This window comes from Callorhinchus milii, unplaced genomic scaffold (assembly GCF_018977255.1).
Source record: "Callorhinchus milii isolate IMCB2004 unplaced genomic scaffold, IMCB_Cmil_1.0 Scaffold497, whole genome shotgun sequence".
Taxonomy (NCBI): domain Eukaryota; kingdom Metazoa; phylum Chordata; class Chondrichthyes; order Chimaeriformes; family Callorhinchidae; genus Callorhinchus; species Callorhinchus milii.
The window spans coordinates 28,554-39,848 of NW_024705238.1; positions in this window are offsets into that span (position 1 = coordinate 28,554).

Below are 11,295 nucleotides of genomic sequence, written 5' to 3' on the forward strand. Positions count from 1 at the left end.
TGTATGAGGGTGATCTGCCTGTGGGGATATACAAAGGGCTTTACAGTACACAGTCTGGAGACAGCTGATACACATCATCAGCCGATGTAAATGACTGCCATTCTCACCTTGAAGCTGTGTCAACAGATTTATAATCACCTGGATCCTAACAAAATTAACATTGCAACGTTGCGATGGTATTTGAAGGAGGCAATGGATGGGGCGAGGTGGAGATGACACAACATAGAGTTCCAGAAGGCTGAACGCCTGACTGCTGATGGTTGAGCGAGCAGGCGATGGGGGTTTGGAGCACACCGGAGGCCCCTGAGTAGAGGAATTGGTTGGGTTGTCACGGAGGAGCAAGACCTGGAGGGCTTTCATGGTGAGGATGAGGATCTAGAACTCAACAAAACCAATAACAACTTGCACTTATATAACACCGTCACATGGATGGATACCCAGAAAGCTTGACTGTGGCGGAGCATGACGCCGAGCCAGGGGAGAGGGAGGTGACCATATAAACCAACGACGAGGAAGGTTTTCAGGTGCTACCTGAAGATGGGGAAGAAAGGGACAAGGCAGAGGGATAGATAAAGAGTGTTCCAGAGTTTGGGGCGTAGCGGCTGAAATTGCTGCTGCTGATGGTGTAACGGTGGGCACAGGGAACAAGCGGAGGCAGCAGGGAGTGGGTTGGGGCGTTAATGAATGGTTTGTGAGGTACCGGACATGAGGGGCATGAACTCGATATTCTGAGGAATGGTGAGGCAGTCGAACCCGGTCAGGATGGCGCTCATGATCGCCCTTTGCTGCTGCCCCGGCAACGCTGGGGCATCAGTGCTGTTTAGTCTGGATTGAGGAAAAATTACACAGTGACGTGAATCTGCCATTAACTCACACTCCATGAATTCTCCATGCACAGCCCAGACAACTGCTTTCCCCGCCCACCCTTCCTCATTCTCCTCACAAGCTAAACTCCACCATGACCCCTCAATTACACCCTCACTCATCTCAACACACTCCCCAATCGGTTGCCCCCTCACTTCACTGTGTGTTGTTTCTGTTCTTCAGCTCCGGCCTCTCTGTCTCTGGATCCTGACACAGCCTGTTCTGATCTCATTTTGTCTTAGGACCCAGTCCCTCCTCATCCTTACACACATCCACATCCAGTCCTTCCTCATCCTCACCCACACTCAGCCCCTCCCAATCTTCATGGTGAGACTCGGAGACAAACGGCAGCAGCTCCCTGACTCCCCAAATAGTTTCGACAAAAAGAGAAGTAGCTGTGAACTGTCAACAGCTCAAGCAACATCGAGGGAGAAAGAAAAGTGAGTCCACGTGCATCTGTCACTTGTTCACAGCAGCTCACACACACCAGCCTCCCTGTGCCCCGCCCAGACTGCTATCCGACACCCACACCTCTCTCACCTCCTCCCCGTCAATACCTTTGGAGGTCTGTAGCTCAGTGGATCGATACTCGCTTTGCAAGTGAGAGACCTGAGTTCAATTCAATTGGGCAAGTTTCCTTACTCCACACGCCTAATAATAAACCCTCCAAAACTATAAACAATAATAAATTGGTCATTTCCAATCCACGACTGTTTGTGGGACATTGCTTTGCGCAGTTGGCTGCCGTGTTCGCCCAAAAATATACAGTCAATTCACTATACAGTATATTCTGTGAAGCGCTTTGGGACGTCCTCCCGACGTGAAAAGCGCTATATCAAATGCAAGGATTGTTATTATTATTATTATTACCTGCATCTCCACCCAATTCCTTACACAATCATTCCCTCCTCCCAACCTCCACTGGTTTGCACCCGCAATCCACTGTTGTTTCTCTCAGCTCCGGTAACTCTGACTCTGGATCCTGACACAGCCCCTCCCTGTACTCACACACAGTCCATCCTTAATGGTACCCAGTCCATCTGCATCCTTATCCACAACGAGGGCATCCTCATAAACACCCACACCAGCGCTCCGCCTATTCAGCGTAAGTCAAGGAGACAAATGGCAGCAGCTCCCTGGCTCCTCAAAGTGGTTTCCGACCTGGGCTCTAAAGGGTTCCCATCAAGGAGACATTACTGGGAGGAGCAGACAGGCAACAATGCTTGGAGGCACGTGGGAAAGACCAGAGGGTCCATCAATAGGGAAGGATATATCACACCATCAGTGGAGAAACAGATTAATATACAGCTTTGACCAGACCTGACACCCTCATTCCACAGAGAGGGATCCAGGAAGTTGGGAGTTTGCTTGGACAATGAGTGGGGAGTGGAGAGAAGAAGGTTATTCTATAACGATGGTAACATGTCTCATCTCGACACTTTCACCCAGTCTTTCACTGAGAATTGTTATCCTTAATTCAGTCCCTGTTCGAATCAAGCACGAAAAAGCCTGAGCCGCTGAGAATCTCCTCATTGACTGGTCTTTCACATCCTGACCCACAAAAAGCCCCTACCCGTCCTCACACACACAGCCACACTCCACACTCACCCACACCAACACCCTACCCACCCTCACCCACACCCAGTACCTCCCCACCGTCACTTACACCAATCCCCGCCCCACCCTCACATATCCAGCCTCTCCCCATCCTCACCGACACCAAACCCATTCCCAGAATAACCCACACGCCCCTCCTCACTCTCACGCACAGATCTTCCTATCCTCAGCCATAACCTGACACCCCCACCACCGTCACCACCGAGATTCTCCCCACCCTCACACAAACAGCCCCTCCCCAATCTCACACACACCGACCATCCCTACCCTCACTTATACCCAGCCGATCCCCATCCTCACCCTTACCCAGCCCCGCCCCACACTCACCTACACCAAGAACGTCCCCACCCTCAGACACACCCAGCCACTCCCACCCTTACCTTAACCCAACTCCATCTCACCCACACCGAAACCCTCAGCCCTTCCCTATCCTTAACCACAGAGAGGCGCGTACAGAAGATGCAGCGAACAGTCAGACAGAGAAGATGTGTGCGAAGGCTGATCAGATGGTAAGGGTGAGCTGTGCATGTGTGAGGGGAGTCATGGGAAGCGGAGTTTGAACCTTTCCCACTCGTAGGACCACATGACCAATTACGGCTTTGGTTTGCATGGTTGACAGGTGCTGAGTGGGATGATACCCTTCCCCCACATGACTGGTCTGTCCTTACAGGTCCTGCCGATGAGCCAGGCCGAGCTATGCTGTCATCAGCAGTGAGTGCCCTGGAATACTGCGGCCCCTCCTGGGTCAGTAACCGGACTAGAGACCGTCACGGAGGGTTGACTGATTCTGACATTCTGTGGCCAAACTCCAGATCAGCTCCAGTGAGACTCTGTTCACCTCCAGTCAATGAGGACAAGTGATATCACTGAGAACATTGTGGGCAGTTACACAGCGCAACGGCGCCATCTGCCGGCAACAAAGCGGTACTGCAGGGAATAATTTTGAACACAGTCTCATCTACAGAAAATGATTATTGGACTGAAATGCATAACAGCCTTCAGGAGAGATTAAATAAAGGTGAATTGATTTCTCTGCCTTACCGCTCTCCAGCATTAGATGGTGATAACCGGATCGAGGGACTGAGGAATAAAATTAATGTAATGGGATTCAGTGGATAAACTGCTTATTTAAATAAACGCATCAAAACGGATAAACAAAACAAAAAAGCACTGGAGAAGCTGGAATCTCAAACAAAAACAGAGAGAGCGGGAAAACCTCAGCAGGTCAGGCAGCATCTATGGAGAAAGGAAAGTGAGTCAACGCTTCTGATTCAGTGTCCTGGACCCAAAACTTTGACTCACTTTCCTTTCTGCACAGAGGCTGCCTGACCCGCTGAGTGTTCACAGCACTCTCTGATTTTGATAGTGAAAAGGAATGAAAATGTATTCGTCCATTATAAAACAACACTGAGGAACAGCAGCGAGTCGCGATCCTACGTGAAGGAAGGATAAATAAACACAGGTTGTCTGTGGAAATTGTAAAAGTATTTTTTTGAACTGAATTTTCTTGGAGCAGCAATGCCGCTATCAGCCAAAGGGAGGCGGTGTTGTACTGTGTACATCGGGTGGGATTATAGTGCAGCACCGCCACCTGCTGGACATTTGGCTGTATTGCAGGCGTTAAAGCCATTCCTATCTGTCTGGACTTGGCGTCAATTTCAATTCCCCCCATTCAGTGTGTGATTACTGTGAGTTGTGCGGAGACGGGAATTGTAGATATGTGTGTAGCCATTTACTGTACAGAGAGTGCATTTTGGTCCATGTGTAACCAAAGAGCGTCCGGAAAATGTATATAAGTCTCCGCCCTTCAAGGGGGGAGTTGCGGAGAGTGGTGCAAGGGCTCAACAACAACAACAACCTCAAACTTGTATTTGTACAGAGCCGGGACCAGCCCCACCCGTGTCACTGCTCCCTGTAGTGTAGGTAAAGGGAACAGGACCCGGTGGGGAGGCCGCGGGGACAGGGTCGGGACTGGTTGTGTGTTGAGTGGACGTGAGCGGTTTGTGTGGCCGTGTCTCCGGGTGTTTACCGTGTCATCGGGGCACCGGCCTTGATCAGCCGGTGTGCTGTGGCGGGGTGTGTGTGAGCCGGTGACACATGTGTGTAGTGCCCACGGGGACGTGTCCTCACTGTATTTAAAAGGAGTGTCCACCCAAAATATGCGGACATCCTGTGTGTTACTAACCTGTCCGCACTGCCCATAAACAGCAACTCCTTCACCTCTCTCTCCTGCTCACGCCCTCCAATCGGGCATCACGACAACAAGTCCATTCAACAATGGCAACAACTTGCACTTATATGGCGCCCTCCATGCAGGGTAGCTTCTCAGAGCGCTTAACATGGCGGGGCCTGACTCTGAGCTGGGATGGGGGCTGTAGATGGCCCCAACCACGGTCGAAAATGTAAGTTTTTAGTAGGGAATTATAAACGCGGAGAGAGTGGGGGGAAGGCGGAGGGATTGAGGGAGTGTTTTCCAGTGTTTTGGGGTTAGTGGCTGAACGCACGACCTCCGATGGCGGAGTGGAAAGTGCGACGGACGAGCAGGAGGTCGGGAGCAGTCGAGCAGACGGGCTGTGTGGTGGGTTGGGGTGGTGAGGAGGTCGGGGAGGGAGGGAGGGAGGGAGTTACCGGGAGTGAATGGATTTGAACCCGCGAGCGAGGATTGTTAAGTCAAAGGTCCACATGTGGTCTATCAGGAAAGATGCCCCGAACAACGGGTATTCCCTCCCTCAAACCCCCCGAACTCAATCACTCTGTGTAACAAAACGCCTTAAAAAACCACCATGTTTGCCCAATTCTGCTTCCTTCCCACATTCCCTGCTCCATGTTTGCCATTTGCAAACGCATTCATTTTACACAGTGCACAAACGTCTAGCATTTATATGTATACATAATGAACAATAATCCTTGAATTTGATGGAGTGCTTTTCAAATCTTCTCGACATCTCAAAGCGCTTCACAGAATAGACTGTAAAGTGAATTGACCGCATATTTGTGGGCGAAATGAGGCAGCCATTCGCACAGCTGTATCCCACAACAGTCGTGGATTGAAAATGACCAAACCACTGTTTTGTTTTGGAGGATTATTATTTGCCGTGTAGCATAAGGAAACTTGCCGAAGGTTTCGCTCTGCCGGGAATTAAACCCATGTGTCTCACTTGGAAGCCAAGTGCTCTAACCACTGAGATACAGGACTCCACTGTAGATCTACACATCTACAAACCACTGTTGACCGTTCTCCCCAATTCCTCCCTCCACAGGCTGCAGATCATCCAGAGTTCCGCCGAACCATTCGAGTGGTTGTGGGCAGCGGGTTGTAGGTTGAGGAGTAAGCGGTCGGGAAGGTAGGGAGGTGCCAGGACATAAAGGGATTTGAGGATACTGGAATAAATATGTTGTTGATACGGAGCCCGTGGACCGTGGCCAGAACTGGTGTGTTGGGGCGGTGTGATCTGCACAGAATATCTTAATCAATGTCTTCAAGGTCCGATTTCCCCGTTCCACCGCTCCGGAAGACTGGGTGGTGGTGTGAGATGAGCGATCTCAGTTAGATTCCCAGCAGGATTTGGATTTCCGAGAAAATTTTACCTGTAAAGTGCGATCCTTGGTCTGAGTCCACTTGTACAGGTGTTCCCCACTGCAGATCACTTGGCGTAAGGGGACTCGGGCTGCTGTTAGCGCAGTGTTAGTTCTAGTGGGAAAAGCCTCAATCCAATTTGTGAATTTGTCGAGTATTACCAGACTCTGCTAAGACCTCCTTTTGTCGTGGATAATGCTCCAATGAAATCAACCTTCACACGGGCCCATGGACCATGGGGTGGTGGTGCCGATTTAAGGAACATTCCTTTTTGGTGGAAGGAACATCCATCGATATACACGCGCTGTCCCTCTGGAAGAGGTGTAGGATATATGTGGAAATTTGGTGCGTGGGACCGGACACTCGAGGGGATCTCCATCGTATAGCAGCAGATGAGGGAGAAGTGTTGTTGGTTGTGAGGTACTCTCGATGTCCCGCTGTCCCAGGACCGAGGCCCATCGGTTCAGTGGTTGAGAGGACACCGAGGTATCTCCGGGGCTCAGCAACAATTTCAACGGAGTTTGCGGTGAATGTATCTCCAGCTTCTGGACACCGGTCACAAAGGTAAACTGTGCGATGGCTCAGGATGTGGCAGTCGGTGTCGCTCACACACCTCAAAGTGGTTCTCAACCCCCGTCAGGATGCGGGAGGCGAGTGCAATCGCAGTCAGTTTGCCGCGGTCCGGGCACAGCACTGCCGTTAAGCTCTGGTCGGTCGCAGTGACCTCCGGGTGAAAAGGCTCCCGCGGAACCGGAGAGACCAGAGCTGTGGTTTGTGTGACTCCTTGTGTTAAAGCCGCCACAGCCGCAGTGTGAGCATCAGCCCAAAGCTCCGGCTCGGAGTCTCCTCTGGTCCTTTCAGCAGTTCCTTCAGCGGTTTGGCAGCTCAGCAAAGGAGGGTGTGAACCACCTTTGATATCCCAACAGACCCAGGAATGATGGCAGGGCTGCTTTTGGTTTAGGGAGCGGCAGCCGGGATAATATTTATGTGTATATCTTCCATCGTACTAGGAGGCAGTCCTAATCCGAGAAAAGTTACAGTCTTTTGCAGCAGCTGAGCCTTCATGGAGTTAATTTTCAGTGCTGCTGCAGTCAGTCGGTTCAGTATGTCGGTCAATGTCTGAATGTGAGTGTCGTAGTCAGCGGTTGCAATTAAAATGTAATCCACAAACTGAAACACACTCAGAATTCACGCCCTTTAATAATAGCAGCCACTCGTTTGTGAAAGACAGTTTGTGAAAGCCACTCGGTTGTGGAAGCCTTGGGGTCTGCACATCCAGTTGTGTTGCTGGTTATCCAATGTGAAGGCGAATTTAAACTGATCCTCATCTCTGATGGGGACACTCCAGTAGCCGCTAACGTGGAAAAAATACAGACGTGTCTTGGTAGAGGAGTCAATGGCGTCGGAGAATCACTGACCACTGGGGAACAGGACGGTGTCACTTTATTGAGTGTCGGTAATCAATTGTTAACCTCCAACTCCCATCCGACTTTGGTACCGGTCATATGGGAGAGTTGGTGGTGAATGAACCTTCTCGAATGACACTCTGTTGTTTTAACGAGTTAATAATATCAGCAGTGTATGGGAGGCTATTCCTGTATAGGATATTGTTTGCAGGGTTTGTCCGTTAATGGTCTCAATAGCAGTTAATTTTCCACAATCCACTTGTGCAGAGCCACCACTGAGGGTTGGTCGGCAAAGATTTTTCCCACGTATTATCTGGGAACTGTCTGGAGGGTAAATTTCACCCTTTTTCATTGCAAATACCGCATGAGAGTGATCAACTGGCGCTGGATATGCGATCTCTCCACCTCCACTGGGATCCCCTGTCCACAGCCATTGATTTGAAAAATGAACTCTCACCGGATATTTTAACAGAGTTTCTGCTCACAATATCCCTCTCTTCTGGATCGTGTTGTTCGCTGCCGCGCTCTTGTACGTCTAAGGTAAACAACCCACTTTCAGCGCCTTGGGACGTCCTCCCGATGTGAAAGGCGCCACACAAATGTAATCGTGTTGTTGCTGTGTTGTTTCCTCCGGGAGGATCAGTGTAACCTGTGTCAATTGGACCCGAAACACAGCGCTTCCAGTCAAACCCGCACTATTCCACACATCCATTGGTAGCCGCAGATTCCCAGTCGGAGAGTCAGAGTGTATTATCGCAGCCTCAGACCTGGGGGTCAATTCACATCAGTTGTGATGGTCCTCCATTCACCACAGGTTTAACATAAGGTCTGACTCCCAATACAGGTTCAAATGGTATCCATAGGTTGGGGGATGTTCGTGGGGAGGCCGGGACCCGTCAATAGGCGGTAGGGGGGGTCGGGGGGGGGGGGGTGGGAGTTCTTGTGGGGGCGTTCGGGGTTGTTGTGGGAGTTGGTTGTTGTTCTGGATTGGATGGTAAATCCCTTCTGCGGGACACACGGCTCAGACAGACTCTGTCCCGTCGACCTGTCTCTGCTGTGGCCGCTCAGGGCGGTCCATGGATTATTCCCGGGTTTTGGCCCTTCTACACAGCGAACCTCCTCTCTCCCCTCCGACCCTGACGCCTGGTCTGAGGGCTTCTCACAGCCTTCCCAGGGCTGTCACTGCCATTGGGAAAAGCTGACCCCAGGAATCCTCGGCTGTCACTGCCATCCCTGGTTTAGCCTGGACTTTTGGGTGGCGTTTGCAAGAATTTTTGTTGATAAGGAACCTGCCCGAGGGGCTCAGCCCGGATACCCTTCACCTGGGGAAGCTCGGAAAGCGCCGAGAGTCGCCTATCGTACCCGGTCGGGCTGTTTCTTAACCCTGTCCCGCTGCGAGGAAGTGTAATATAAGTAGAATAAACTGTAATGTGACTGCACAGGATTCACTGTAAAGTTAGAGTCACTGTGCACGACATGTAAAGTGACTACACAGGAACTCACTGTAAAGTGACTGCACAGGATTCACTGTAAAGTGACTACACCGGATTCACTGTAAAGTGACTGCACGGATTCACTGTAAAGTGACTGCACAGGATTATTGTAAAGTGACGAACACTGTAAAGTGACTACAAGGATTACTGTAAAGTGACTGCACGGATTCACTGTAAAGTGACTGCACGGGATTCACTGTAAAGTGACTGCACAGGATTCACTGTAAAGTGACTGCACAGGATTCACTGTAAAGTGACTGCACAGGATTCACTGTAAAGTGACTGCACAGGATTCACTGTAAAGTGACTGCACAGAATTCACTGTAAAGTGACTGCACGGGATTCACTGCAAAGTCACTACTGTTGGGAAAAATGAACCCCGAGTTCGATCAAAAGACTCGACAGTTACCAAATATGGCGTAACACACCTTTGAACGCTTTATTTCGATCCCCAACAGTTAACATCAATCACACAATACAGAGAAAGGTAAATGGTCCAATAAGCAATAGCAGAATCCGATGATTATATCAAAGTAGAACGATTATAATTGACTATATTATACTAAAAACACACGGGTTACAGCAGTTAAGAGATACTCACACTACCGGTGTAAAGGAATCAGCCGCAGCCGTTCTTGTTCTTTCCTCTCTGGAGCCCCAGAAGCTCAGTGATAGACTCACACACTTATGGTGACCCTCTGATCTCTGATCCGGGACTCACTGTCTCCCTCTTGGAGTCGCACTGCTCTTGTTTTGCTCTCCCGAGAGCTGCGCTCGTTATACCCCGTCTCCAAATGTCCTTCTCCCAGAGCCCACCTCCTAAACTCATACCAACCCCCCGCCCCCTCCTCACCCACTGCCAACCCCCGCCCCCTCCTCACCCACTGCCAAACCCCCGCCCCCTCCTCACCCACTGCCAACCCCCCGCCCCTCCTCACCCACTGCCAACCCCCGCCCCCTCCTCACCCACTGCCAACACCCCCGCCCCTCCTCACCCGCTACCAACACACCCCGCCCCTCCTAACCCCTACCAACATCCCCGTCCCCTCTTAACCCGCTACCAACACCCCCGCCCCCTCCTAACCCGTAACAACACACCCCGCCCCCCTACTAACCCCCTACAACACCCCCGCCCCCTCCTAACCCCTACCAACACACCCGCCCCTCCTAACCCCCTAACAACACCCCCTCTTAACCGCCTTCCAAACCCCCGCCAACTCTTAATCCCCTACCAAACACCCCCGCCCCCTCCTTAACCCCTAACAACACCACCGCCCCTCCTAATCCCCGACCAACCTCCCGACCCCTCCTAACCCCCTACCAACACCCACTCCTAACCCCCTACCAAATGCCCGCCCCATCCTCACCGCTATCAAATTTCCCGACACTTCTAAACCCCAACCAACTCCCCCGAAGCTCCTAAACAACTACCAACCCCCCCCCCGCCGTCTCCTAAACACCTCCCAAACCCCGTCACCCCACCCCTAAACCCCAACCAACTCCACCCCCTACTAAACCCCTACCAACCCCCCTGCCCCCTCCTAAACCACTACCAACCCCTCCGCCACCTACTACACCCCAACCAAGGCTCCCGCCGTCTCCAAAACACCTAACAACCCCGACACCCCGTCCTAACCACCTACCAACTCCCCCGTCACCCCCTCCTGACCAACTACCAACACACACCCCCTCCTAAACACGTAACAACCACCTCCCCCACTCCTAACGCCTACCAACACCCCCGCCCCCTCCTAACCCATTACGAAACTCTTCCTCCCCCTCCTAACCCCCTACCAAACCATACGTCCCCCTCCTAACCCCCTGCCAATAGACCCAACCCCCCACCTGCCCCTCCTATCCCCCTATTAGCCCTCCCGCACCACTCCTAACGCCCTACCAACCCCCCCGCACCACCCCTATGCCCCTACCAAACCCCCGCCCCTTCCTATCCCCTAACAACACGCCCCCGCCACCTGCTAACCCCCGAGAAGCCAAGAGGACGGACGCATTCTCATGCGACCGAGGATGGGGCGGTGCGTGATGGTGGGGGTGCGGGGGAAGGCCGGGGAGGGAGCGGGTAACTAAAGCTCAGGCGCAATGGTCGGAATGGCCTCCTTCCCCGCTGAACGCCTCTGATTCTCCGCCTCGCGCGCATTTCTCTTTCCTGTTGATATATTTGGTATTAGTGCAGAATTGGGAACGTTTTGCACCGATGCACTGAAAATCCCGGGGATCCGGGAGTTCATAACGCGCTTCATGTCCTTATACATTGGGGTTTAATCCACCGGTTTCTCTGGAAGTCTCGCGCGGTCGCTGCCCCTCCCGCCCGGGCTCCCTG